Source organism: Protopterus annectens, chromosome 8.part0, assembly GCF_019279795.1.
Source record: "Protopterus annectens isolate FY-2018-M chromosome 8.part0, PAN1.0, whole genome shotgun sequence".
Classification (NCBI taxonomy): Eukaryota; Metazoa; Chordata; order Ceratodontiformes; family Protopteridae; genus Protopterus; species Protopterus annectens.
The window spans coordinates 1798950349-1798978241 of NC_056741.1; the positions used below are offsets into that span (position 1 = coordinate 1798950349).

General features: G+C 39.8%; 1 protein-coding gene across 2 annotated transcripts in view; it reads right to left on the reverse strand.

The window, feature by feature from the left end:
• The window catches only part of SLC38A7 (solute carrier family 38 member 7), a 456284-nt gene that overhangs the window by 392203 nt on the left and 36188 nt on the right, over window positions 1-27893 (reverse strand). For both annotated transcript variants that reach the window (XM_044081294.1, XM_044081293.1), the window contains exon 2: window positions 7660-7787. The gene's annotated coding sequence lies outside the window, so the exon portion shown is untranslated. The remainder of the gene's footprint in view (window positions 1-7659; window positions 7788-27893) is intronic.

The following is a 27893-nucleotide window of genomic DNA, read 5'->3' on the forward strand; positions in this document are numbered from 1 at the left end:
ACACACACACACACACACACACACACACACACACACACGGAATAGATATCCATATCAAGAAATCAAAAGTCAAACACGCACATACAAAAACGGACCTGATGTCCATATACCTGAATTTCAACTTTAAAATAAAAACCCTTGCAGAAAACAAATCCTAGATCCTCAATTCCATGAACTTCTTGGACAAGATCAAGGACATACTCCACACTAGTCACCATCAAGAGTCCCTTTACACCATGCTACCTCACGAGTACTGCATCACAGAGGTAACAGAAGCCTACAATCAGGACTACGCAGCCATAACAAGGGAAATAGAAGTTCCTGGCAGATTGCTATTCTTTCATTTAAAAACAATTACTTCTGGTTTAAAGATACATACTACAAGCACTCCACGGGATAGCTATTGGGGCAGCAATGGCCCCCAGTCTAGCCAACACCGCCCATAGGAATTGGGAGTCGGAGACCATCTACAGCTCACCCTACTTCCAAGACATGGGCTGCTACTATCGTTTTATTGAAGATATCTTTATTGTATGGAACAGGGACACCGAATTACTTTAACTATTTTTGGATTCCATCAGCTCCTCTACTCCCAGAGATTCACCGCAAAACACAGCTAGGAAAAAGTAGAGTTCTTGGACCTCATCAGCAAAGCCACTGACCTGCCAACCCTAACACACGACCTCCATCACAAACCCACAATGGTCGACTTTCTTTTTACATGCCAAAAGCATGCATCCACTTAGACTTAAGCCTTGAGATTTGATCACGTTTTTCTTAAGGATAGCCAAAATTTCCTGTCAAATGGAGGATTTCCTCAATAATATTAATGAGCTCAAAAGGATTTCTTAGCAAGAGGATACACCAACAGACTACTCAACAAGATCCTCACCCCGATTATCCACCAAAGGACCTTCGGTAACTTCAGAGCATACAGTAGTGCCAGGAACCCTCGGACCCAAAAACTACCGATTTGAACTGAGCTGTATTCTGGACTACTCACTTGACTACAGAATATCATCAGAGATAACTGTCCCATCATTAAAGGAAAGAGGACCTTTGGACATGTATTTCCTGATAGTCCCAGCTTCACAGCTAGAAGAGGATGGAACATCAGGGACCACTTAGAGATCCAGGACATCCAGTATCAGTGATGAAGGAACCTATCCCTGCAGCACCCCACCCTGCCACTACTGCACCTACATGAGTGGCAAAGATGTTTTTTTTTCTGTACTAAAAATCGAAAACAATTCAGCACAACCGTCCAGGAGACTGCAATAAGGAAGGAGTCATTTACCTGGCTAAGTGCACCAAGTGCAACACATTCTACATAGGAAAAATGATCAATCAACTGAAGACCAGGGTGGCCAAACACCTCCATGATCTCCCAACATCTAAACAGGTCCAACCCTAAAACTCCACTAAATGGAAACTATAATAACCTAGTCGAGAAAAGAGAATTAATTTGGCAGATTAGGCTCCAAGCAACCCCCCCCCCCCGACTCAATTCAGTAGAATCCATTATGCCAGTTTTTTAAATAAGAGGAAATTGGACCACAAAAAAAGTTCCACTAATGCTCTCCTATATTTGAATTAGATCAAGAATTCACAGTTCCATGGACTCCACCAGAAGAAGTTGAGAGGAACCACCAATATTTATTCCCACCTTTGGACCTTTGACTCTTAATAACTGGCTTTGACTTATTGTCCCCTTTGTATAAGAACTAAGACTTGATTTTTCAGTATTTAAACAGGGCTTATTTTCTGTCTTCAATTTGCCATTTATTTGCTGTAACACGCAGGTGATATTTTTATTTTATTATTTTCTTTTTATTTACTTTGCAAAGATAAGCTATTTTTAATTAATTTGGTGAAGGTTCCACTACTACATTTGTTATGTTTATGCTAAGTTTTTCATCCCTTCGTGTTGGTTATAGGGCACTATGTAGTCTGCTTTGATTTCAACTTTGTTCTTGGTAGGTGGACTATAAGGTTTAGACTTTTGTATTATTTTCCCTGAATTTAACTTTGGTTTTGGTAGGTTCGCTATTTCTAAGGTTTAGATTTTTGCATTATTTCCCCAGTTTAACTCAGACATAACCACACACCCCCGCCATTCCCCCCTTCCCCCCACCGCCAATTCAGTTTACAAGCCCCTTACAATCATATGCTTCTACACTTCCTCCAGGCACTCCCTTGACTCCCACCATATCCCGTACCACCTTCCTTATACCATGTTAGCTTCTCCACGCTAGCTTTTGCACTCATTCATTTCCCCAAGACTTTTTGGATCCCTCCAGACAGTTTTCTTTCACACCCCCTCTTTAACAGTTTTTTTAGTTTTTAATTTCACTCTTGGCTGATGTTCTTAATTTTTCTGTAAACTCCTCACAACTCCCAAGCACCAAGATAAAGTAAGCAAATGGTATAAACTTTCTGCTTGTTCCTCCTCTCCATTTTTTTTCTTAACTGATGTTTTAATATTGTTAATTGATACCATTCACATTCTTTGTTTCGCCCTCTGAAACATTTACATTCCACTACCCTCCGCTGACTTACATGCATGACACACTTTTAACGGTTTCTTACTCTCTTTTTAAAATTACTTTTTTAATTTTATTTTTCTTCTTCTTTTTTTTTTTTTTTTTTTTTTTTTTTTTTTAAGACAAGCTACCCTTTTTTGCCCCACTTTCCATGGCCAGTAACGTAGTCCACTCACACCATCCCACAGGAAGCTTCCATGAAAAAGAATAAGAAAGCGACAGTTAATCATCAGTGCTTAGCCACCCAATAAATTCTCTTTACAGCATCACTAACCCAGTTATGGAGCTCCACCGACACCATTTACCACAAGCCTACTTGTGTGTTTACGCGCTCACTACATTTTAAGCAACACCAAACAAGCTACAGCAACCACTCATCTTGTATTTGGTTTAAGAGCTAAATTAATCTTTTGGACTTAAATCGCTTAAATGTTCTAATGCATGGCAACACCAATATAATTTTTTTGTACAGTTCGTTAATGCACTTACTACAAAGTTAAATGATGTCTGCTCTTAAAAGTGGTACTGGACAATCTAATGCAATCACTCATCTAATATTTAGTGTTAGAGCTAAACTGATAATATTTAATTTAAATGTTGATTATTAAAGCACACCAACTGATAAACCTGTAAACCATTGACTGCTTTATGATCATATGTGCTCACCACAATGTTAAACAACGTCCACTCTTAAATGCTCTAACGGACAGTTACTGTAGCCATTCATCTTTTATTAATTTTAGGAGCTTAACTGATTTTATTGGTTCAGTCTTACTGATTTAATTGCATAAAAACTATAAACCATTTAATGCATTATGATTTTGGGAAATACAACACAAAGCTTCATTTCCATGATCTCTGTTAACAGTCTGTGGCAAGGTTTACCTGGGCATTCCCAATACATCATCACCACTGATGTAATAAAGACCACGGCCATCCACACACCCACTTGCGATGACTGGAGAATCAACCGGGACATGCCTCTCTTTTTTCTGAATAAATAGAGATCACTTACTGATGCTAGCCAGCACTGAACAGCACTTGGATAGCTTCCTGCAAAAAATGTTTTAAATAAAGAACTTCTACCAACGACAGATCTCAGACTATTTTTTTCTAACTGCAGAATTTTTTTTAGCTGGCACTGCACTTTGAATTTATTGTGTACACTGAGGTTTCAACCAGGTCCAGGAGTTTAACTTCGGTTTCTTGTCCATTTAATTTTCTTTTTAGGTACAGAAGGAACAATGCGAAGAGATACAGCTGAATACCACATAACCGCAGAAAAGGCAGCCACTCTAGCAATACCGGGGCAGAAAAAAGGCCAGGGCGGCTTCATCCTTTGGAACAACCCTCCGGCATTTCAGAAGAACCCCTACCGCATATTCAACGGAAACACCCACAGATGATGAATTAACAGAAACACCCACAGAGGATGAATTATTGCAAGAACACCAAGCGACTTGAAGGCTTCCCTCTTAGGAAGACCACCAAGCACCCAGGAGTCACTTTTTAATATTAACTATTAAAATTAACGTGCAAAAATATCCCTCCAAACCAAGTAGAAGGCAGCTGTAGCAAGTAAAAGTATACAGAGAACTCCAAGCAGAATGTAAAAAAACTTTTAATAACGTAGCGCAAGTGCTTTCATGTTCCACAAATTTCCCTCCATTTTTTAAAAACCTATAAACCAATCAAGATTTAAAGGAACAGCATTTAATGGAGGGAAATATGTGGAACATGATTGGTTTCTCCATATGTCCTTGGTGTGTATATATATATATATATATATATATATATATATATATATATATATATATATATATAAATATATGTTCATAGGTTCATACTAGGCTATCTATCCTAGGGCATTTATAAGCCTAGCCAGTGTGTGTTTGGCTTTCGCCACCCATTTTAAATGAATTTTGCTATGCCCTTTTTCGAGATTAGTATACTGTGCCTCTGTCTAACAGTGACACAGAAGTGATACCCGGGGTAAACCTACTATCTCCCATCCACTCATCAAGATTCCTCTTGAAGAGAGTCAATGAGGGACTCTGCCTAACCTGGACTGGGATTTTATTCCAGAGTGAAGGGAGCCTCTGGGTTATGAATCTGTCCCTCCAGCATGTCCTATTTATTTCAGTGCTGAGGTTCAAGTCTCTCGAGCCCGTAACTCGATGGGATTTGAATTTTCTGAGGTGCAGCATGTCCATTAATTCCGGGTTGGACATGGCTTTATACATCAGGCACAGATTGCCTCTGAGCAGGCGGTATGCCACTGAGTAGAGCTGGAGTTTCTTTAACCGGGCAGCATATGGCATCTGTTTGAGCCCTTTGATCCTCTTGGTGAGATACTTTTGGGGTCTTTCCAGTTGCTGCAGATACTTTTGGGGTCTTTCCAGTTGCTGCAGATGTCTGGTAAGGTACATCCCAAAAGGGGCATTGTACTCAATTATGGGCCTGATGAGGGATGAGTAAAGAGGCACGATGACCTCCCCTGATCTAGATGTGAATCCCTTCATGATTAGGTGGGTTATATAAAATGTTTTTCTAACCACTTTGGCCACGTGGTTGTCAAATAAGAGATTGCTATCAACTTGGGTCCCCAGGTCCCTAATTACTTCTTCTGTACTTAATGGATTACCACCAATGTGGTAATTTGTGGGCACTTTGTTTTTGCCAAAGGGGATGACTATACACTTTTTGGCGTTTAGCTTGAGGCCATGGCTCTGGCACCAGTTATCTGTTTCTATGAGGCCCTTTTGTAGGATGCTTGTCTCGGCTGGAGAGTCTATTGTAGCACCCAGTTTGCAGTCATCTGCGAACTTGGTCAGCCATAGTCCTTCCGTGTTAGCCTGTACCTCCGAGAAATATATACCGAACAAGAGAGGTCCCAGGACTGAGCCTTGTGGGACGCCACTTGTAACTGGTTTGGAGTCTGACATGGCTCAAGCAATTCTAACCATGTGGGTTCTGTCCTTGAGCCAGTTTGCAACCCATCTAGTGACATAGGGGTTTATATTTAAGCTGGTGAGCTTATCTATAATGCCCGAGTGGGGTATTGTATTGAAGGCTTTTGCAAGGTCCAGGTAGGCTGTGTGGACCACCTTCCCCTCATCAGTGGCATTGGTGACTGTTTCAAAGAAATCGACCAGGTTTAAGAGGCAGGATCTGCCCTTAAAGCCGAACTGGGTAGGATTCAGTGTCTGTAGGTCCCCAATATCTTTATTTATGAGGTCCATGATGATCCTTTCCATAGCTTTGCAGACCAAGCTAGTCAAGCTTATGGGGCGATAGTTTCCAGGATCCGTTGAGGCACCACCTTTGTGGAGAGGGACCACTTTTGCTGTACGCCACTATTTGGGTACATATCCTATAGTAAAGCTGAGACTGAACAGTAGTTTTATGTTTGGGTTTAGTTCTTCTTGGAGTTCATGTAGGACGCAGCCCGGGACACCGTCTGGTCCCACTGATGCTGTATTTTTTGCTTTGGAGAGGGTGGCTCCTACCTGAGCATCTGAGATGTCAGGGGGCAGCACTCTGCTGGGATAGATATTTGCCCTTTTGGTGGGGAGGGGGGGAGAAGTTTGTGCTGAACCTGTCAGCTAGGATGTTGGCAATGTCTGTGGGTTCGGTGTATTTTTTGTCATTTTGGACTAATTCTGAGCATATCTGGGAATTCCCATCCAGGTTCCTAACATAACTAAAGAAAGCCTTGTGATTATCCTTAGTGTCCTGTGCAATTTTTTTCTCGAAGCTGGCCTTAGAAGATTTTATGAGTGCCCGTAGTTTTTTGCTAATACTGATCAGAGATGCCTTCCCTTTTTGGGATTTTGCTCTGTCATGTAGTAGCTTCCTCCTTCTATTGTATAGTTTGTTTATGGCAGGGGTCCACCAGACAGGACGCCTAACTTTGGAGGATTGGGTCTTGGTTTTATTTGGGATTGCATGATCCATGCATTCCTGAAGGTGTTCATAGAATGTGTTTATAAAGAATTCTGCGGTCTGGGCCGTATTTTCCCGTATATATATATATATATATACACACACACACACACACACACACACACACACACACACACACACACACACACACACACACACACACACACCAAGAACATATGGAGAAGCCAATCATGTTCCACATATTTCCCTCCATTAAATGCTGTTCCTTTAAATCTTGATTGGTTTATAGGTTTTTAAAAAAATGGAGGGAAATTTGTGGAACATGATTGGTTTCTCTATAAAAATCTATAAAATCTGCAATGTTCATGGAATTTGGCATATAAAGCCAGAGCACTCACTCATTACAACCTGTATTTCTTCTGATATTTCCTACTTACAATACTGTCACAGCTTGCTTTATTGAATGTTCTACACCTAGAATCTGTTTTAAATGTTGCATACTGACAGATGAATTGAAAAATTACAATGAAATCACCATGAGGTGCAGAAAAAAATTTTAAATCATGGGAATGACTCCCACATTTCAACTCATAAAAATGGATTTTACTTTTTGGAGAACTGCAATCAACATCCCTGCTCATGTGTGATGGCGAACAGGGTTACAAAATGGAGACAAGAAGAATGGTTGGTGTGAAAGCTTCTTGGAAAATGCTAGAAATTACGATTGGGGCGTGCATTCTCCGACAATGAGCAAAATGAAAGGGCTGTGCAAAAAATGAGTGAATGATGGTCACTACAGCTCCTTTGGCAAACCTTTTCTGATAGAGTCCTATCACACTAAGCAGATATCTCAAATTACTAGTGATCTCACTGCTTTGGATAATTCTAGTCATGGCACACATAGGTTCATAGGTTATAGGTTCATAGGTTAGTACTATATATAAATAAATAATATTTAAACATATAAATAGGACAAACAAAAGGTCTCCACAAGGTCTGCTTCTTACATGTAAAGGCACATTTAAGAAACAGACAAAATGAAAGCCACAATGTTGCACAAGACTCGTTCACAGATTACCTCCATGCTTCAGTAAGACACATGCGTAAATATATGATGCAATAATACAGCTGTACAAATATGTAGTACAACACATGCTGACACCACAGCTGGCCTCTTCTGTTCAGAAACAGTACAGATACTTGTACTCACCCCAAGGTAGGTGGAAGCCTAATTCCAGGAAGTGACATCATGGGCATCTAAAACACAGCATTCTGACTTTAAACATCTGCTAAGGCAGCACCAAACCCTGAACAGCCACCTTCAGGAGAAGTTCACATCTGAAGAAAAAAAGTCTATATCAGTAAAATACATTCTTGGAAGCAGAACCTGCAGCAATTTGTAAATCACAATCACAGAAGAGGTTTAAAAGTCTATGGCCTAACAAGGTAAGATGAAAAATAACACAAGAACAGGTAAATGGTGGGGCTGCTTGGATTACAAAGTGACATTACATTGTGGGATTACTGCTTACATTCAAAAATGATGACAGCAATAACAAAAACATATTCTGGTTAAAATACCGACAGAACATCCTGAATGAAGCCTTCAACTGTACTGCACCACCAGAAAAAACCTTCCCGCAAAGATTTTAACATACACTAAAACTAATTATACAGGTGCATGGTGTACAGCAAGTGTGTGTGTGTGTGTGTGTGTGTGTGTGTGTGTGTGTGTGTGTGTGTGTGTGTGTGTGTGTGTGTGTGTGTTATGTTCAAAAGTGCATGTAGCTACATACAAAACAGACATAAGGAACATGAGAGGGTCTGGATGTCTAGTCCTACTCTGAATACATACCGACACAGGAAACGAAACAAGAACCAAGTAAAATTCAAACATCCACTAGCGATCAATGGAAAACAGACAGCCCAATCTGTATTCTTAACATTTTTGTTCTATTTATTCCAAAAAGAACTTCTTCAGAAAAGCACCCTTAGGTAACTACATAATTTAAATACAAAATCACACAAAATTGACTGACCAATGAAAAAGCATACTCAATTATGCCTATACAAGATGTAAAACTGTAACATGATGTGTATACACCATAAAAATTAAACAGTCAACAATGAAAAAACAATAATGATAATAACGAACAAAATGAACTGTTTAAAAGTCTTAACATTATAAGTTTAAAATCTTCTAGCTAATAAAAAGCACTTAATATTAATGGTATCATTTAAACCAGGCAAGCAATCAGCCTTTAGCCTGATCTGCCAAATAGCTTCCCTACATTCCAAATGGTTCTTAAAATCACCACTAAATGGTGTGTCATCAACTTTTTCTAACACTGAAAAAATGAATTTCTTAAACAAAGGGCAATAGTTGAATGCTTTGCCAAAGCGTTTAACTCATCTTTTTTCTTGATAGCTAAATTGTGCTCATAAACGCGTTTATTTAAAGTACGTGTAGTCTTCCCGATGTAAAAATGTTCACATGAAACACACTGTGCTAAATAAACTATGTTAGTTGATTTACAGGTGTGATGACCATTTACTATAATGGTCTTATTGTTGTGTTTTAAACAAATGTTGGACATGCCACTTAGAAATCTACACTGTTTACATTTGTTACATGGAAAAGTACCTGAAGGTAAATCACAAAACCTGTTTGTATTTTTTGCACCTCTTTCCAAAATCATCTTGATGTTGCTCACTTTTTTTACATGAAAAAATAGGACTATTCCCAATTGTCCTGGCCAAATCAAAATTTCCTATTACTATTTTCCAATTGTTGCAAATAAATGTTTATGTCAAACATTTTGTTAGTAATAGGTAAAGAAAAGACAACCTGTATTGAACTACAGTGTTAGAGGTGTCCTGCGAATTGAACGTGTTTGTGAGGTCAGAAACTCTCAAGATAGGAGTAGCCTTATTGTCTCTTAAAGGAAAACAATGGGATATAAAATCCAATTGCTCTATCTGTTGTTTGCTTAAGTCCCCCTTATGTGTTACAGGCAAAAAAAAAAATAACTGCTGCATTAAAATAAAATGATCTAAACTGTTTTACTGATGAGCTTCCTAATTCTCCGTACTATTTTTGTTTCCGTTTTAAAACCAAAATACAAAATGTCTACTCGTCTCTAAAATAATGTCGTCACATCTGCCATAGCTCCTCAAGTAACTTCTGAGTGGTTTCCTCCCCCAAACTGACGTATACTATGCCTTATTTGCATGCTGCATATAAGCCCCTGTGATCCTCCCACATGTGATGTCAACACTGCCTTGGCCAGCCCACAATTCCACGAATAAAAGTGAGTGGCTGCTGTGTGGAACTTCTTTTCATTCAAAGTGAATCCTATCGGCTCCATTTTCTGAGAAGGACCAGCTCGTTGTTTGTATTGTCCAGCGTTGGAAGAACTCATATTTAAGGTAAGTTATCTGTGTAATTTTATAGTTTGTGTGCCCCTAGCACTGATATTTTGTCCATTTTTTTACTGTATCTAATGCTTATAAGTCTGTAGGGCTTTTTAAAATTAGTATTATTGATGAGTCGTTAGTTTATTGTTTTCTACTTTGCTGGCCTTTGAGATTTGTGTGCTCCATTTGTTTGTACAGTCGGCGTCTTTAATTTAGAGTCTGAAGCTACATGGGCATGCTACAATGTTGTATTTATTTTATTATAGCTAAGTTTTTTTAACGAACGCCGAAACCACGTTGTCTCCAATTGCGCGTTGTTGTTGTATATGGCGTTTTCTGATCGGCGCGTGTTTATTGTTCATACCCAAGGATAGTAAATGTGTGGTTGTTAAATCTGTGATTGTGAATGCTAAAATTGCTAAGTAATCTAAGTCTACAGCTCTGTTTTGCACTGTGTTTTGTCTGAATATCTTATGCAGTGTGTTTGGAGAGGGTATCAGAATTTCAGTTTATATTTTTCGTTTACTAATATGCGGGGGCCTGCATCTAAAATGGGTGTGTGGGGGGTGGAAACAGCCTTTCAGAAAATCCTGACATTGTGAAAGTAAGGAAAGTTGTATTGCGTTATTTCAGTACTCCCCACTGGTAATGATAGAGCATCGCGAAAATGACAGTTTTACCGTCATTACAGCTAAAGTGTTGCTCAGTTTATTTACAGTCTATTTGTGATGTTCCTTTAGCAAGGCTGGTGGAAGACAGAATATAGACCTTGCTACTGTGGTGAAAAAAACGAGGATTATCGTATACGGCACCTCACTACTTCTTTCTTGGGCATCTCTTCCCCACGGGATTTGCAGATCAAACTGCGCTGTTTCGTGCCACAGGCTTGATCAATGCTGATAGGCCAATACGTTTCCTAACTAATTATATTCTTAGTCTTTAGTGATCGATGCGTTCTTCTGTTCCGCTTATAAATCCTTCTTGTGCGAAGTGCCGTGCCTGTAACCCAAATTATAAAGATGCCTATCTGATCCAAGGATCGTAGATGAACTGCAATTGTGAATGAGTGAGCATGCACTATACGAAGTCCGAGATTGTTATCCTCCCCCAACGCACATGTGTGCACTGAGGTGCACAGTATTAACAGTGTATATATAGTTGCAGGGCATGCAACACCCTTATTTATAGTTTACGTCAAAGCCTCCCTGGAGGGACAAGTAAATCTTCAAAACTAGTTAATTTGTAGTTTTGAATCGCAGTTTATTTCCAGAGTTTTGTGACTTTTGTAGTTGGTGAGGATCCCTTGCTACATATTTTTATTAGATGGTACTGTTCCATGGTAGTGCTGCATTCTGTCTTCAACTTGTGGGCTGGTATCCGCCGTTGCAAAAGCTCTTGGCAACCAGAAAACTCCCCAGTTATTCCTTTACCCACAAGCCACCAACACTAAGTACCTCCGATCTCATTTCCCACTTCCATAGAAAGACATGTTGCTACTGCGCGAATAAGGCTTTTTTTCCCCAGTCTAATTACCTCTTCCTTCCATTCCAACCTTTCTTTTTCATATAGATTCATTTGTTTTTCCCTTTTTGTACTCGCATACTTGAGTACTAGAGTTAGTACTCATCTCCCTTCTTTTTCTTTACATTCAAGGGTGTAATTTGTATTTTAGTACCAGTATTGGTAGTCGTTTCCTTTTCCTTTATTTTATTTATATATAATTATTCTAGTCTAATTCCTTTTTTTCTGCCTTGTAGGCTTAATTATTAAACTTGTGTTAACACGGCAAAATCCCGGGTGGCTTTAAAAACCACACCAAGTGCGGCCACAAATTCTGTTCTGATACACGTACCTATACACGTACCACGTACGTATTGGGTTGGATTGATAACTCTTCCCCTCCCTTTGGGGAAGGTGTTTGACTAGTCAAAGGGATACTTAGTTGTGCTCCTCATCCTTTTGAATCTAAAGCCATGATGCAAGGCGAAATGGCTACAAAGGTGCCCGATAGCGAGGGGAAATTGGAAGTACCCGCTCATAACAAGCCAGCCACTGGGAGAGGGAGTTCCAAAAGCTGGCAGTACAGGTACGTTTGTGGGGTAACAATTGCATGTGCAGTTTTGTTGCCTTTTGTACGACTGAATAAAGTAAGAGCGTTTTGATTTTTCATTCTTCTGAAGAGAGTCTGTATGAGAAATATTGCTAAGCTGTAGTTACTTCGATGCAATAGCTTTATTGTGGCATCCCATCTCGACAAGCGAGAGAAGTAGAAATTACAGACAGAGCGGGTTTGAAAGTTTTCATTTTGGCAGAATGGTAGTACAATTGCAAAACGAGTGATCCACAATCTTGTACGGCTATAATGAAGATTGTTTAGGGAATATCATAAAGATTTGGATTTTTTTTCTGTTCTGTTGTGACGAGTGCATTAAAGAGTTGTTTTCTTGTATTCCTGCAGTGTAGTTCTCACATTCACTTGCTGTATCAGTTTTAAGTTATTCTTTCACGTTCTTGTTTAGTGCTGTATAGTACTGAAAAGTTATTTCACATAAGTAAGTTGGTGTGGTGTTCGCTGTCTGAACTTACTGTTATGTTCTGGCTAGAATTTTAAGCATTGCACATACGTAAACAGTTTGTTTTGCTTGACATACTGTGTGTGTGGTTTAAATTATTGATTGTAGTGCAATATAATCCAAACATAGATAATTCAGCAGTGATTAATAGTGCATGCCTGAATGTCCAGCTAGAAGAATGTCAAAGCTGGCTGCAGTTTGCTGTCCTTGCTTTTTTTGTGTACTTTAAGTACATGGGCAGGTATTATCAACTTGACTAAGTGGTTTGTGACTTATTTCTTTTTGGAGGGGTGTCAACTATTGTTTGTCACCGTTCGTGCTGGATTTTGCTGTGCTTCTGCTGGAGGCTTGAACAGCATGACCACCCTGTGTTGATTTTTTTTTGAGTTGCCATTGATTTTAACCTCAGTACATTTTCCTGAACTGTTCAGTAATTCTTGCCAGTGTTTTCATGTGTCACTTTTGTTCTGCATTGGTATTCTCCTAGGTTTTCTTTCTTGCTTTATCTTGACAATGCCTTATTAGTCCATTCCAAGGGGCTTAGCAAACCACTGATATTTGTTTGTTTCCTTTATTGCTTTTCTTACACAAGATATTCCATTTCATTGCTGAATACCACTGATTGTTTAGTACATTTTTTTCCTCAGGAAGAAGGCTCACAAGCTTGCCATAGTAGTAACTTTCAGCATCAGGTTAACATGATTGAGGTGGGGTATGAATGATCTGAAAACAGTAGACTGGAGGAAGGAATGGTTTTTAGTGGAGGTAAAAAAAAAAAAAAAAACTCAGGACTAGATGGCATAGAATTAAGTCTGTAATCTCATGTCTATTAGTGAAATCGTCACCTCCCCTGCATTTGTGTTTTTCTTCTGGAAGTTCTTCCGTACATTGGTAATCCTGTCCTTAAAAAAAATGCTTCCTTTTGCCAACCTTCTGTAGTTTTCTCTCTCTCTCTCTCTTTTTTTGTTTTTCCAAGCAGTATATGTTCTTGTACAATCCTTTTCTGAAAAAAAATACTGTCATCCTATTTTTGCTGAAGGATTGTTTTAATTTGTCTTCCCTTTCTTTATTTTGACGGGGTCATAATATGCTAATCTCGGTTATCTGGTCATATGGCTGACAGTCTGGTTGCCCTGTTTTGCATCATGGTTTACAGAGGAATTCACTACCTTAATTACCTTGTATTGACATCCAAGGCTGTTCTGGTCTGAATGCTTTGCTAAGTCTTCGTGGTTTAAATTCAAATCCTCTCCTGGTTGGTCACTTTGACCACACAAGTGAAAGAATGACCTGCCTAATATAAATCCTTGCTGCCTTAAGTGCTGTGCTACACAGGGCTCCTGGTTTTTATTAGTCTCGTCTGAAGAGCATACATTCTGTTGTGCACTCACAGCATCCCATTTCTGTCTTGTAAATCTCAAGTGAGGTACAAATATCTCAATATACTACACTCTGTACTATGATGTTGCACTGACCATAATGTAGGTTGCATATTTGTCAGCTGCAGTATTGAAGGGCTACTCCTCAGTCATCCCTGCCCAGTATTCAACCTGAGTCTAGGAAATCCAAGCATCTGCTGTCATGATTATCCACTTATTTCCATGTCTGTACGTCAGCTGCAGACAAATGAATTCACTTCTGATGTGGCTTCCATGCTCATTCACCTAGGTCCCAGAATGTAGCCAGTAGACATAATCATCCGGCTTCATTTCACGTGTTCAGTTATTCAAATGATCCAAACATTAATTCACTTGACAAGTTTATAGCGTTGATTTGTCAAGCTTGTGACCTACTGGCTTTTTCAAGATTATTTTGAAGGAAATTAATGGCCGACTGTTTTATTCTAAGGAGTAGCTTATTTCACAATTTTGGAAAGTGCCATGCAGTGCAACATGCATGTTACTTTTTGTATTGTTGTATGTACTTTAAGTTTTCCTAGTGTGGTGTCACTTTCACCAACAGTGCTTGCAGGCATCATCATCAGGCCCCCTTTTCCCATTTTTTTCTACATGGGGTCGGGGTATCGTGTTAACTGTCATTAACCCTCTCGTTTCAGCGCCAGACTCATGCTTGACTGTTGCAGATCTTCTTTCACACAATCCAGCCACCTCTTTGCTGAACATCCTCACTTACTCCTACCTTGTTCCTGTCTGTCCCAAATCTTCCTCACCAGATCGCCTTCTGCTTTTCTGCACATGTCCAAACTACCGTAATCTGTTCTCTTTGATCTTTCTTGCAATTAGAGCTACTTTGGCTTCTGCTCTTGTCATTTTTTCGTCTTTCCCACAGTGTGCATCCTACCACACCCTTCTCAGGCACTTTCCATCACCTTTAGCTTCAGCTGTTCTGCCTTTACTGCCCGGGTGTCTGTGCCATACAGTACTACTGGTCGCACCACTGTTTTGTACAGCTTACCTTTCAGCTTCTTTGGAATTCTTCTGTCATAGACTACACCTGACAATCTACCCCAGTTGTCTGCAGACCCTCTGATTCTAGCTTTGACCTTTTCATTCAGACTTCCCTTCTCCTGAACCACGACTCCCAGATAACTTGAAGCTGTTTACCTGTTCCACTGTCTTCTCTTCTATTTCTATTCTCAGCATCTTCTGATTTCTCCAGTTTACTGCCATTACCACTATCTTATCTGTGCTTAGTTTCATCCCATGTGCCTTCAGATTTGCATTCCATTCTCCTATCCTTTGCTGAAGTTCTAGCTCAGTCTGCCTGTAATGCCACGTTGTCTGCATACAGCAACGTTGTTGATCCGTCCCCTCCAACCTGTTTTCTAATGTAGTCCACCAGTATGAACAGCAGTGGGCTCAGAGCTGAACCCTGGTGTACACCCACTCCTACTGGGACCCCCTCTGTGAGGCCGAACACTGTTCATACTTGAGTCATTTGGTCCTTGGACATAGCTTGCACTAATTCTACCAATGTTTCTGGGACTTCAAACCACCGCAGTACTGCCCAGATAAGTTTTCTTGGGACCTTGTCATATGCTTTCTCCAAGTCTAGGAATCCTCAGTTGGACTGTCTCCTCTGCAGGCATATCAACTTTTAATTTGAACATAGATTATGTATATGCTTCAGACATTGTTTTATAGGCCAGATAGATATCTGTACTTGGTACCTTAATCAAAGCAGAATGTAATTAAAATTCACAAAGCCTTCCTGAATAGTATGATTTCCAAGTCTATATTTTTGTGGCAAATGATTTATACTTAAAGTTCTTTCAGGTAACTTATTCAGAGGTAGCAACATGCAGCATCATATACAGTAATGAGTCAGATCAGTCATATAAAGTGGTATAATGATCTCTGAAGTGAATAGACTTGCTTTTAAAATTAGATTCATTCGGAATTTGTATTTCTGGCTCTCGTAGATGTACAGTGGATATAAAAAGTGTATACACCCCTGTTAAAATTCCATTTTTTTTGTGATATAAAAAATGAAACCACAATAAATCATTTCAAAAATTTTCCCCCCTTTAATGTGACCTATAACCTGTACAATTCAATTGAAAAACAAATCTGTCTGGGAAAAATATTAAAAAAAAAAAAAAAGACGTACAATAAGCTGGTTGCATAAGTGTGCACACCCTTAAACTAATACTTTGTTGAAGCACCTTGAGATTTAATTACAACATTCAGTCTTGGGTAGGAGTCTTATCAGCATGGCATATCTTGACTTGGCAATATTTGCCAACTCTTATTTGCAAACGTGCTCCAAATCTGTCAGATTGTGAGGGCATCTCTTGTGCACAGCCATCTTCGGGTCACCCCACAGATTTTCTATTGGATTTAGGTCTGGGCTCTGGTTGTTCCATTCCAAAACTTTAATTTTGTTCTGGTGAAGCCATTCTTTTGTTGATTTGGATGTATGCTTGAGGTCATTGTCGTGTTGAAAGGTGAAATTCCTCTTCATCTTCAGCTTTCTAGCAGATGCCTGAAGGTTTTGGGCCAAAGGTGATTGGTATTGGGAACTGTTCATAATTCCCTCCACCTTGACTAAAGCCCCAGTTCCAGCTGAAGAAAAGCAACCCCAAAGCATGATACTGCCACCACCATGCTTCACAGTGTGGATGGTGTTCTTTTGGTGATGTGAAATTTTTTTTATGGGCCAAATGTATCTTTTGGAATTGTGGACAAAAAGTTCAACCTTTATCTCATCAGACCATAACACATTTTCCCACATTCTTTTGGGAGATTTGATGTATTGTTTTGCAAATTTTAGCTGGGCCTGGCTGTTTTTCCTGTGTAAGAAAAGGCTTCCGTCTTGCAACTCTACCCCATAGTTCAGACATATGGAGAATATGGGAGATTGTTGTCACATGTAGTACGCAATCAGTACTTGACTGCCATTCCTGCAGCTCTGTCAGTGTTGCTGTAGGTCTCTTGGCAGCCTCCTTGACCAGTTTTCGTCTTATGATCAATTTTGGAGGAAAGTCCAGTTCTTTGCAATGTCACTGTTGTCCCATATATTCTCCACTTTTTGAGGACCGTCTTCACTGTGTTTCATGGTATATCCAGTGCTGTGGAATTTTTTTTGTACCCTTCTCCTGACTGATACCTTTCAACATTGAGATCCCTTTAATGCTTTGTAAGGTCTTTGCGAACCATGGCTTTTGCTGTAGCAGGCAACTGAGTAAATGTCAGGAAAATCCTACTAGGACGAACTTTATTTGGGGTTAGTCAGAGTCTTTTTAATTGATGGCAGGTGTGTACCCAAGAAGACTGAATGCTGTAATTAAATCCAAAGGTGCTTCAACAAAGTATTAGTTTAAGGGTGTGCACACGCAACAAAGTATTAGTTTTAGTGTGCACACTTATGCAACCAGTGTATTGTACATTTTTATTTTTTATATTTTTTCTCCCAACATATTTTTTTTCAGTTGAATTGTACAGGTTATAGATCATATTAAAGGTGGAAAAAATTTTGAAATGATTTATTGTGACTTCATTTTTTTATATCGCAAAAACCTGTTATTTTAACAGGGGTGTGTACACTTTTTGTATCCCCTGTACATTGGTCAACGTATACGTTGTTCTCTGCTGTTGTACCTTGCTGTTTAATGATGAGCGATATATTTTTTATGATTGGACCATTTATTTTGTAATCATTTTATGTCAATTTTTGTAGGCAGTAATGGACAGCTTTGACATTCTTTATTGAAACACTTTTTTTTTTCAATTTGCACTCACCAGCATATTTGGTTGTTCACAATCTGTTTCTCACTTCATTTGAAAAGAACATTCCAGAAACAAATTGCCCCTGTACAGAGTCCTGTTGGTTGCCGCTCATGATCTCTTCAGGATAGACTGGTAACCCCACCCTAATTTATGTCTTGTTACTTAACGGACATTTTACCCATTTACTTTACATATGGATTGGCATTTTAGTGCTTTTAACTTGCTCATTTGGGGGAATAGTGTAGAATATTCTAATTATTATGAGCAGTGAAAGGTGCTTCAAGATTTTTGGGTTTCTAGAAACTATCTTTGTCTGAATGTGAATACTGTCTGCTGAAGCCACAAAAACTTTTTCAGATGAGTTATGCTACTTGAATGGAGTAATATGTGCACGTCTGTATTTCGAAAAGTTAAAAATTTTTATAAGGTGTAACATTTTTATAATGAATACTCAAAAGATATATTCTACGTTAAGTTTTATAATTTTCTGACTAAAGACTACAATAACTTTGCTATTGGTTTTACTGTTGGTTTTCCCTGTTGCGGCCTTATGTCATATTACATGAGATACAGTTGCATCTGGCCTCTTCCAAGTCTAGAGCATTACCGTGCCTTTCCATGATTACTTATGAATTCTCAAAACGCTTTTCTAGCAGTTAATCTCTTAGTGTCATTCGTCATTTCTGTTTTGACTTTTCCTTGCTATTGCTGTTGTAGTGTTTTTTTCCCATCTGTTTTATTTTCCAGTGGTATGTTGCCTTTGTAATAAGTTTTGATTGTATATATACATTTGTTCCAGTTTGTGTGGTAAACTGTTGTGATATTCTCCTATAGTAAAATTTGGTGACATTTTTGGCTTTAAAGTAGTTTTTAATTGTCATTTTGTGTGGTAGTCAGTTTTCTGTAGTTGCCTTTCACTTCTCAATTGGGAATTTTCTCTTCACCTCCTTTGCATGTGCTTTTTTCAAAGTACTTGTTCTAAGCAAGTTACAATATTATCTGCATCATGCCTATGAGCTGTCCAGCTGGGTTGAGGCAGACTGCGAGTCAGCACAGGAGCTATCACTTACTTTTTCTTGCATGATTACAGTGGAAAGATTAAGCTTTCTGGTATTTTTGTATGTTTTTATTACTGCTCCTCTGCTACTTTTGTATTTGTACCATGTTATATATGAAGGTGCTGACAGAGTCATGACATTTGTATGATGTCATGTAAAGATGCTGACAGACTCTGGCACGTTTTGCAAGATGTATATGAAGGTGCTGACAGTCTCTGGCACATTGTTTTGTAAGATGTCGTATATGAAGGTGCTGACACTCTGGCGCATCGTTTTGTATGATGTCGTATATGACTGTGCTGACTGTCTTTGGCGCATCGTTTTGTATGATGTAGAGGACCACAGGACTCAAACCTTTTCTGGCTCTGCATTAGTTGTTGCTCTTCTTGAGTAGCTACTACTGGAGCACAAACTGTTTTACAGGAAAGATTAGTATTACAAGCAACTTGTTTATACCTTGTCTTGTATACAGTCTGTCGTGTTACTAAAGTATAAATATAAACCTAGTGGCATAATGCTCTGTTAATTATTGCATCCTGTATGACTGTTAAATTCATCCTGAAGTGAATGAAGCTGTGCGTTATTTTTGATATTAACTGTTTCACTGGTATTTGGCTCTGAGGGTTAAGGCTGTGAGCTGTAGTTGGTGTGGTACAGGATTTGAATGCCTCAGTCCTTAATTGCCTACTGTATAAATTTGAACAGGTCACTTAACTGGACATTGCTCCTGGGTCACCTCTGAAAAGAGACTTTGTATCCAGTGGGCCTACCTGGTTAACAAATGTGCATTTGTTGTTGTTGTTATCATCATTAACAGCTTTTAATAATAATAATAGTAATTTTTTGTAAAGCTAGTTGAACCATGAGGAATAACATAAGGGATAATAACTATTGAGTGCTTATGTGTAATTAGTCAAATTTAGTGCGAGTGGTTGCTAGGTAAAATCATAAATCTATGGTCAAGTCTGGCCAGTCATTTATTGTTCTTCATAATGCATGTGCCAGACTTTAGGCATTCACTAGTAAGTTTTCCATTTTCTTATAAACTCCCATCAACATTGTTTTTCATGTTGAAAATCGATTTTTGTGTGCATGACATTTCCCATGTTGGTTATCAATGTGTTTCATAAGTGTACACTATAAATTGTTATGATATATGCAACAACTATACAATTATAAATTGATTTGCATGACCTATGCTAGTGAGAGAGCAAGCATGAGAGATGGTAAATGCTTGTTTGAAGGGCTTCGGCAGAATTTACAAAGAGGAACCAGGAACAGCCCTAAAAGCATCTCAATACTGTACAGCCTTATTTTTTTTATTTATCTCCATGTTTGTCTTTGGTGTGAGCAAACCTGTTTAGGAATGATGCGAGTGTTTTGAAGTCCTGCTGTCTTGTTCTTTTGCAAATTATTGCATAGTTGAAAGTTTTGGCTTTTTTACATTTAGTGATCTCAAACTCCCATAAGTACCCAGTATTACCTTGCTTTAGTCCACTGTTAGTCTGTCTGTCTATTTTTGTGTGTTCGTGTGTGTCTGTTTCTTAAGTGGGGGCGACCCCTAACCGGGAAAAGCCAAAAGACACAACAGCATACTGAAGTAAGTCATTGTAGCAGTACAAAAGGATATTGATATAAAATGCATGCACATGTCATACAAATGTAGTTAAAGGCAGCAAGGATACTAGTAGCTGAATCATTTTAAGAAAAATCATGGGAATAGGGAATTATTGCTGCTTACGTACATTCAGTTTTTGGGAGTTGGTTACCAAAATAATTTCCCTTCTGGGTAGGATACAGTGTCTGTAGGTCCCCAATATCTTTATTTATGAGGTCCATGATGATCCTTTCCATAGCTTTGCAGACCAAGCTAGTCAGGCTTATGGGGCGATAGTTTCCAGCATCCATTGAGGCACCACCTTTATGGAGAGGGACCACTGTTGCTGTATGCCACTCTTTGGGCACATCCTGTAGTAAGGCTGAGATTGAACAGTAGTTTTATATTTGGGTTTAGCTCTTCTTGGAGTTCATGTAGGACGCAGCCCGGGACACCATCTGGTCCCATTGATGCTGTGTTCTTTGCTTTGGAGAGGGTGGCTCTTACCTGAGCATCTGAGATGTCAGGGGGGCAGCACTCTGCTGGGATAGATATTTGCCCTTTTGGTGGGTAGGGGGGGTGGATTTTGCACTGAACATGTCAGCTAGGATGTTGGCAATGTCTGTGGGTTCAGTGTATTTTTTGTCATTATGGACTAATTCTGAGCATATCTGGGAATTACCACCCAGGTTCCGAACATAACTAAAAGCCTTGTGATTATCCTTGGTGTCCTGTGCAATTTTTCTCTCTAAGCTGGTCTTAGACAATTTTATGAGTGCCTGTAGTTTTTTCCTAATACTGATCAGTGATGCCTTCACCTTTTGGGATTTTGCTCTATCATTTAGTAGCTTCCTCCTTCTATTGTATGGTTTGTTTATAGCTGGGGTCCACCAGACAGGACGTCTGCCTTTGGAGGATTGGGTCTTGGTTTTATTTGGGATTGCATGATCCATGCATTTCTGAAGGTGTTCATGTAATGCATTTATAAAGGTTTCAGCGGTCTGGGCCGTATTTTCCACAGGCCCGGGGGCTTTGAAGGATTCCACCTCATTTTTAAGGAGTGTGAAATTTGATTTGGAGAAGTTTTTCACTGTGGTTTTCTGGGCAGGGGGTGGGGTCGGGATGTGAATATCCAGTGAGATTAGTTTATGGTCTGATCTTTGAGGGATACACTTCTGGTCTGTAGCATAGAGTCCCCATGTTGGTAATGATCATGTCCAGTATGTGTTCCCCTCTTGTGGGAGTGGTAACAAGTTGTTCCATAGCATTTGAGTTTATAAATTCTAGGAAGCTTTGTGCTAGGGTGTTGGAGCTAGAGTAATGCTCCCAGTCTGTTTGGGTAGTTGAAGTCGCCCAATATAATGGTGTTTGGAGAGACCTTTATATTTTCCAGTTCTCAGGAAGGCCGAGTGGGTTTCTTGGGTTTGGGAGCGTGGTCTGTAGCAGCCTCTAAACTGGAAGGCAGTTTTACCCACTTAGTTTCACATGGATAGTCTCTGATGCAACATTATAGGAATATGATGACATTACATAAACATCATTTTATCTAATTATTCTTATACACTTTTATGTTGGACAATGATGCATCATCAGAGATTGTGACTGCATGGTAGTGAAATGGTTATTATGGGGCATGTAATGCTGTGAGTTCTCCTGCAGCAAGTACATAGAGTACTGGCTTTTATAACATACCTATGCAGACAGAGGCTCAGTTCTCGAACAGTGTGTGTACTACTTGATGGAAATAGATTCCTTGTGAAAGCAAGATTTATATTGTACTGCTCACTGTTGGAGTTACAAGCAACTATGAATAAGAGACATTTGAAAGAGTGAACTTGCTATCTTATAAAGAAATGTTTGAAGGATGTGGCACCACCAATACAATTTGTCTCACCGGTGTGGGAAATTGCTGTCTTCCCAAGATGTGACTGTTATTACTTGCACTGTGAAAATGCTAAAGGGTAACACCTGTGACCCTCAGACAATTTGTGGGATACATCTGAGAATCTGTGTACTGTCACTATTGCATGAGAACGCAATTTTGATCTGTTTTCGACCTAGCTCTAAAATGTTTAAGGACTGAAGGTAATTCAAGTTTACAGTTACTAGTAGTTTTGCCAATAACAGCACATTTTCTGTTTACCTTCCTTTGTAAAATCCAAGCTGAGCCTTCCAAAGCTTATGATTTCAATGTTTTCTGTTAAACTGAAATACTTCAAGCAACATCTCAATCTGAAGCAGGCAGTGCCTAGTACTGGTCTTTTTTTTTTTTTTTTTTTTGCTGGAATTTATTCAATTAGCTGCAGTCTTTTTTCAAAGAATCTTTGATATAACCTTATCACAAAAAAAGCCAGTACCCATGAGTTATCCATCTTTTTTACTCTTGACTATGGGCTTTAAAGTGAACTGACCATGTTTCTTTAGTCTGTTTTTTTCTATTCTGGTTTCATTCAGATTTACTTTCAAGTTGAGTATTGTGTTCACATTGACAAATAACTATGTATTTATGACTTTCAAATTCAGAATCGATTGCAAAAAAATGAATTGTCTCCTCACTGAATTTTCTAGCCTTTTCAGTGGTCTTGAGGTTGCTTATTACCTGTTGTAGTAGTGCTTAAATCGGAATGAAACCAGAAAACAGCAAAAAAAAAAAAACAGACTAAACAAGCATGCTCATATCGGGCTTGGGTGTGTGACTGCAAGCGAGGGGGCTAGTGTTTGTGTGTGACTGCAAGCGAGGGGGCTAGTGTTTGTGTGTGTGACTGCAAGCGAGGGGGCTAGTGTTAGTGTGTGTGACTACAAGCGAGGGGGTTAGTGTTTGTGTCTGTGACTGCAAGCGAGGGGGCTAGTGTGTGTGACCGCAGGCAAGCAAAGAGGTGGGGCAAGAGTGTGACTGCAGGCAAAGGGGGCAAGTCTGTCAGTGTGGTTGTGTGAGACTCCAATTAATGCTTCTTGTTTTTGGGTTTGTTCTCTCAAATTTTGTGCTTTTCTGTAATTTTCCAAGATAAAGTTAGTAGCTGAGACAGTTCAGCCTTCATAACCTTGCGAAAAATGCATGCCAAAGCAAGACCTGTTTGATCACCTGTCTCAGTTTATAACAGATCAACTTTTAGTACTGTTTACATGTCCCCCCCAGATATAATTTGCCTTGTCTAGATTTACTGCATTTAAGGAGAACGGGATATTAAACTAGATTGCTCAACCTGGTGTGCGTCTAATCGCAGTTATTTGATACCTGATTAGAAAGTAAAAAACGTAGCTTTACAAAATAATCCACTCTACTGTTTTACCTCTTAGCCTATTTACGTTTACGTACTGTATGAGTTTCCGTTTTAAACCATAAGCTAGAAATAGTCAGCTGCCTCGGAAATGATGCCGTCATATCTGCCATAGCTCTTGCTGTACTCTTCAGTAGATCCCCCCCCCACAAATTGATGTAACCACAGCCTGATGTGAATGCTGTATAGATGAGGCACCCATCTTGTGATGTATGAGGTGCCTTGACCATCACTCTTACCCACAATAAAACGGACCGACTAACGTGTGGAACTCTTTTTCTTAGTGAGTGTATCCTGTCGACGTGATTCAAGACCTCAACACTGTTTGCATTGCCTGCAGCTTGACTGAATTTTTTCTTCATTAGTAAGGTAAGTCTTCGTGAAGTCAGATGTTAATTATACATGGAGCCTCTGTACTACTAGACCTTATATTGTGCTCGCAACTGTTTGACTGCACATTGATAGATTGTATACCTTTTGTGTGCGCATGTGCCACTTGCTACCCTGTTTGCTGCTGTTACTTGATTACTGTAGCTCTTTCGTATTTATTGATGCTATATTATATTATGGGGGCTATATTTTAGAAAGATTTTTTATAATTACTCGTTTTATTTCTCTAATGCTGGCATTTGGTAAATTGAAAATCGGCATGCGTTTCTCTGAGCGTCCATGCGTCAGTTTAGTTCTCTGTGTAATGCTGGCCAAATGTAATGTAAGTGCGTGTGACCGTTCACGCGTCGTGTACATGCCCCTGTCCTGCATAATTAATGTTTTGATGATGAATTGTTATATTTGTATTTAGTAGTAGTTTTTAGGATGCTTGGCTAGCAAATAGAGTTGTAGTCGTTTCATGATTTCCACACACAGTCAAGGTGAGTGCAACCAAGGGGGCTTGTGTGTGTGTGAGTGCAACCAAGGGGGCTTGTGTGTGTGTGAGTGCAAGCAAGGGGGCTAGTGTGTGTGTGTGTGCTAGCAAGGGGGCTAGTGTGTGTGTGTGAGTGCAAGCAAGGGGGCTAGTGTGTGTGAGTGCAAGCAAGGGGGCTAGTGTGTGTGTGTGTGTGTGTGTGTGTGTGTGTGTGTGTGTGTGTGTGTGTGCAAGCAAGGGTGCTTTCTGTATGGAGTCTGTGTGTCCTGCCTGTGGTAGTGTGGCTTTTCTCCAGGTGCTCAGGTTTCCTTCCACATTAAAAGATATGCAGCAGTAGGTGGATTGGATGCTCCTAATTGGCCATAGTTGTGTGTGTGTGTTTTTCATGGAAGAACCACTGCAGCAGCGTTAGCCACCTGTCTTTGTAGACCTTTGCTCTAGATTGTCACTGTTGCCTGCCTCACCCCATGTGCACAAATTGGAAAAATGGGAGATGGCTAGAGTGTGTGTGTGTGTGTGTGTGTGTGTGTGAGTGTGAGTGCAAGCAAGGGGGCTAGTGTGTGTGTGTGTGTGTGTGTGAGTGCAAGCCAGGGGGCTAGTGTGTGTGTGTGAGTGAAAGCAAGGGGGCTAGTGTGTGTGAGTGCGAGCCAGGGGGCTAGTGTGTGTGCGTGTGAGTGCAAGCCAGGGGGCTAGTGTGTGTGTGTGTGTGTGTGTGTGTGCAAGCCAGGGGGCTAGTGTGTGTGTGTGTGTGTGTGTGTGTGTGTGTGTGTGTGTGTGTGTGAGTGCAAGCCAGGGGCCAGTGTGTGTGTGTATGCATGTGTGTGTGTGTGTGTGTGTGTGTGTGTGTGTGTGTGTGTGTGTGTGTGTGTGACTGCAAGCAAGGGGGGGCTAGTGTGTCTGTGTGTGAAATGTGGGTTAGAGAACAAGTCGCTGACGTTATATTCAAGTTCTCCGCCAGTCTCTTTCTCGATTGCATACCAAACTATATCTTAAACTTTTTCAGCAGTGCTGATGTCTAAACATTCCTGTAAGTAGCTATTTAACATTTTGTTACACCCAAATGCCCCAAAGGAGAGCTGCTATGCTCGTTGATTTTAATTTTTTTTTACCATCAAAATACAATTTTATCGGAACACCAAGTTCAGTGTGGTGAAAAGAGCATTTACTTTATAATATTTCAGCTTCAAGTTGTAGTAAAAGTACTGTGGTTTCCTACTGTTCTGTATTTGGCAAGAAAGTCTGTGCTTTTGGGATGGCAACTTTTGATTACCTGTACTAATGGAAATTTAACATGATGTTGTCTTGGGGGGGGGGGGTGGTGCACAGTGGCACAACAGATGTTGTCAGCTCACAGCAAGAGGTTCACTTGTTCGATTATTGGCTGAGCTGCTTTCTGTATGGAGTCTGTGTGTCCTCCCTATGGTAGTGTGGGTTTCCTCCAGGTGCTCAGGTTTCCTCCCACATTAAAACATATGCAGCAGTAGGTGGATTGGATGCTCCTAATTGGCCATAGGGGTGTGTGTGTGTGTGTGTGTGGCATGGAAGAACCACTGCAGCAGCGTTATCCACCTTGCCTTGTAGAGCATTGCTCTAGATTGTCACTGAAGTGACACCCTGACCGCATGTGCAAAAATTGGAAAAATGTCAGCTGGATGGATGTACTTTGAGTTGCATTGAAGTTTTATGGTTGGAGTTGCTTATTCAGTGCTGTTTCTCATTCTGACCTGCAGTTGCAAACCACAATTTTGGCCTCATGCATAAACATGGGTATCTGATATGTAAAACACACACCAAACAATTAACTACATTCAGTACCTAAGATTTGAGTCTTTTTTTTTTTTGTTTAACCCTGGAACTAGAATTGGTGACTTGAAGAAAATTCTGCTATGCAGTGAACACTCCTAAGTGATGTGACAGTTACTAGAAGGAAATAATGCATTAATTCACAAAAAGGCAGACTAGTTTGTTTGTAAACAGTCAGACAGGTAAGGGCAAGACTGCAACCAAAGTCTTATTTTCATTGTATGTGGTACTCTTGGGGTTGGACTAAAGGGAGAAAACTTTCTTTTACTGGAGTAGCATTTTTAGAAATGGGTGTGTGATATATATATATATATATATATATATATATATATATATTAAAATACACTTGATTGTATATTTTAGATTTGGTCATTTGAGCTGTTGGTTTTTAATTTATGTGTACAGTAACTAGTTTATTTAAATTTTAGATAACTTTGTTGTGACATGCTTGAAAATTGTAACTAGTGTCATTTATATTTTGGGTGAGCTGTCGGTGTGAAATTATGTCAAAAACTTGTAAGAAAACCGGAGGGTTACTAGTTTTCACATTTATCAGGTGTGCCTCTAACTGGCATAACTTGTATTATTGGCCTTTGAGATTAAGTTTGAAGGTGGAGCATAATTTGGTTTAGCAATGTTTTTGGCTTTCGTGTATCATAGCTACGTTTGTAATGCTGCATTGTTAGTCCATAACTGTACCCATTTTGTTTGTGAAAATTAAATAATTCTTTGGTAGCTTTGCTTCTTTTAAATATGACTGACCTTCTTTTAAATTGCAGTTTGTGGATGAATTTGAAATGTCATCTCTTATTACCTACTGTTTCATATGTTAATGTCATACTGTAAGACATGTAATTGACTCACTTGAGTTTTTTATAAAGGACGTCTGTCAGAGGTATAAATTAAAGCACTAATAGTTTGGTTTATTGTTTGTTGGCCTGTGCCTCCGAGATATATATACCGAACAAGAGAGGTCACATGACTGACCCTTGTGGGTCACCACTTGTAACTGGGTTGGAGTCTGACATGGCTCTAGCAATTCTAACCATGTGGGTTCTGTCCTTGAGTTTGCAATCCATCTAGTGACATAGGGGTTTATTTAAGCTGGTGAGCTTATCTATAATGCCAGAGTTGGGGTATTGTATCGAAGGCATTTGCGAGGTCCAGGTAGGCTGTGTGGACCACCTTCCCCTCGTCAATGGCCTTGGTGACTGTTTCAAAGAAATCAACCAGGTTTGAGGCAGGATCTGCCCTTAAAGCCTAACTGGGTAGGATCCAGTGTCTGTAGGTCCCCAATATCTTTATTTATGAGGTCCATGATCCTTTCCAAGCTTTGCAAACCAAGCTAGTCAGGCTTATGGGGCGATAGTTTCCAGAATCCGTTGAGGCACCACCTTTATGGAGAGGGACCACTGTTGCTGTACACCACTCTTTGGGCACATATCTTGTAGTAAGGCTGAGATTGAGCAGTAGTTTTCTATCTGGGTTTAGCTCTTCTTGGAGTTCATGTAGGATGCAGCCCGGGACACCGTCTGGTCCCATTGATGCTATGTTCTTTGCTTTGGAGAGGGCGGCTCTTACCTGAGCATCTGAGATGTCAGGGGGCAGCACTCTTCTGGGATAGATATTTGCCCTTGTGGTGGGTGGGGGGGTGGCAGTTCGCA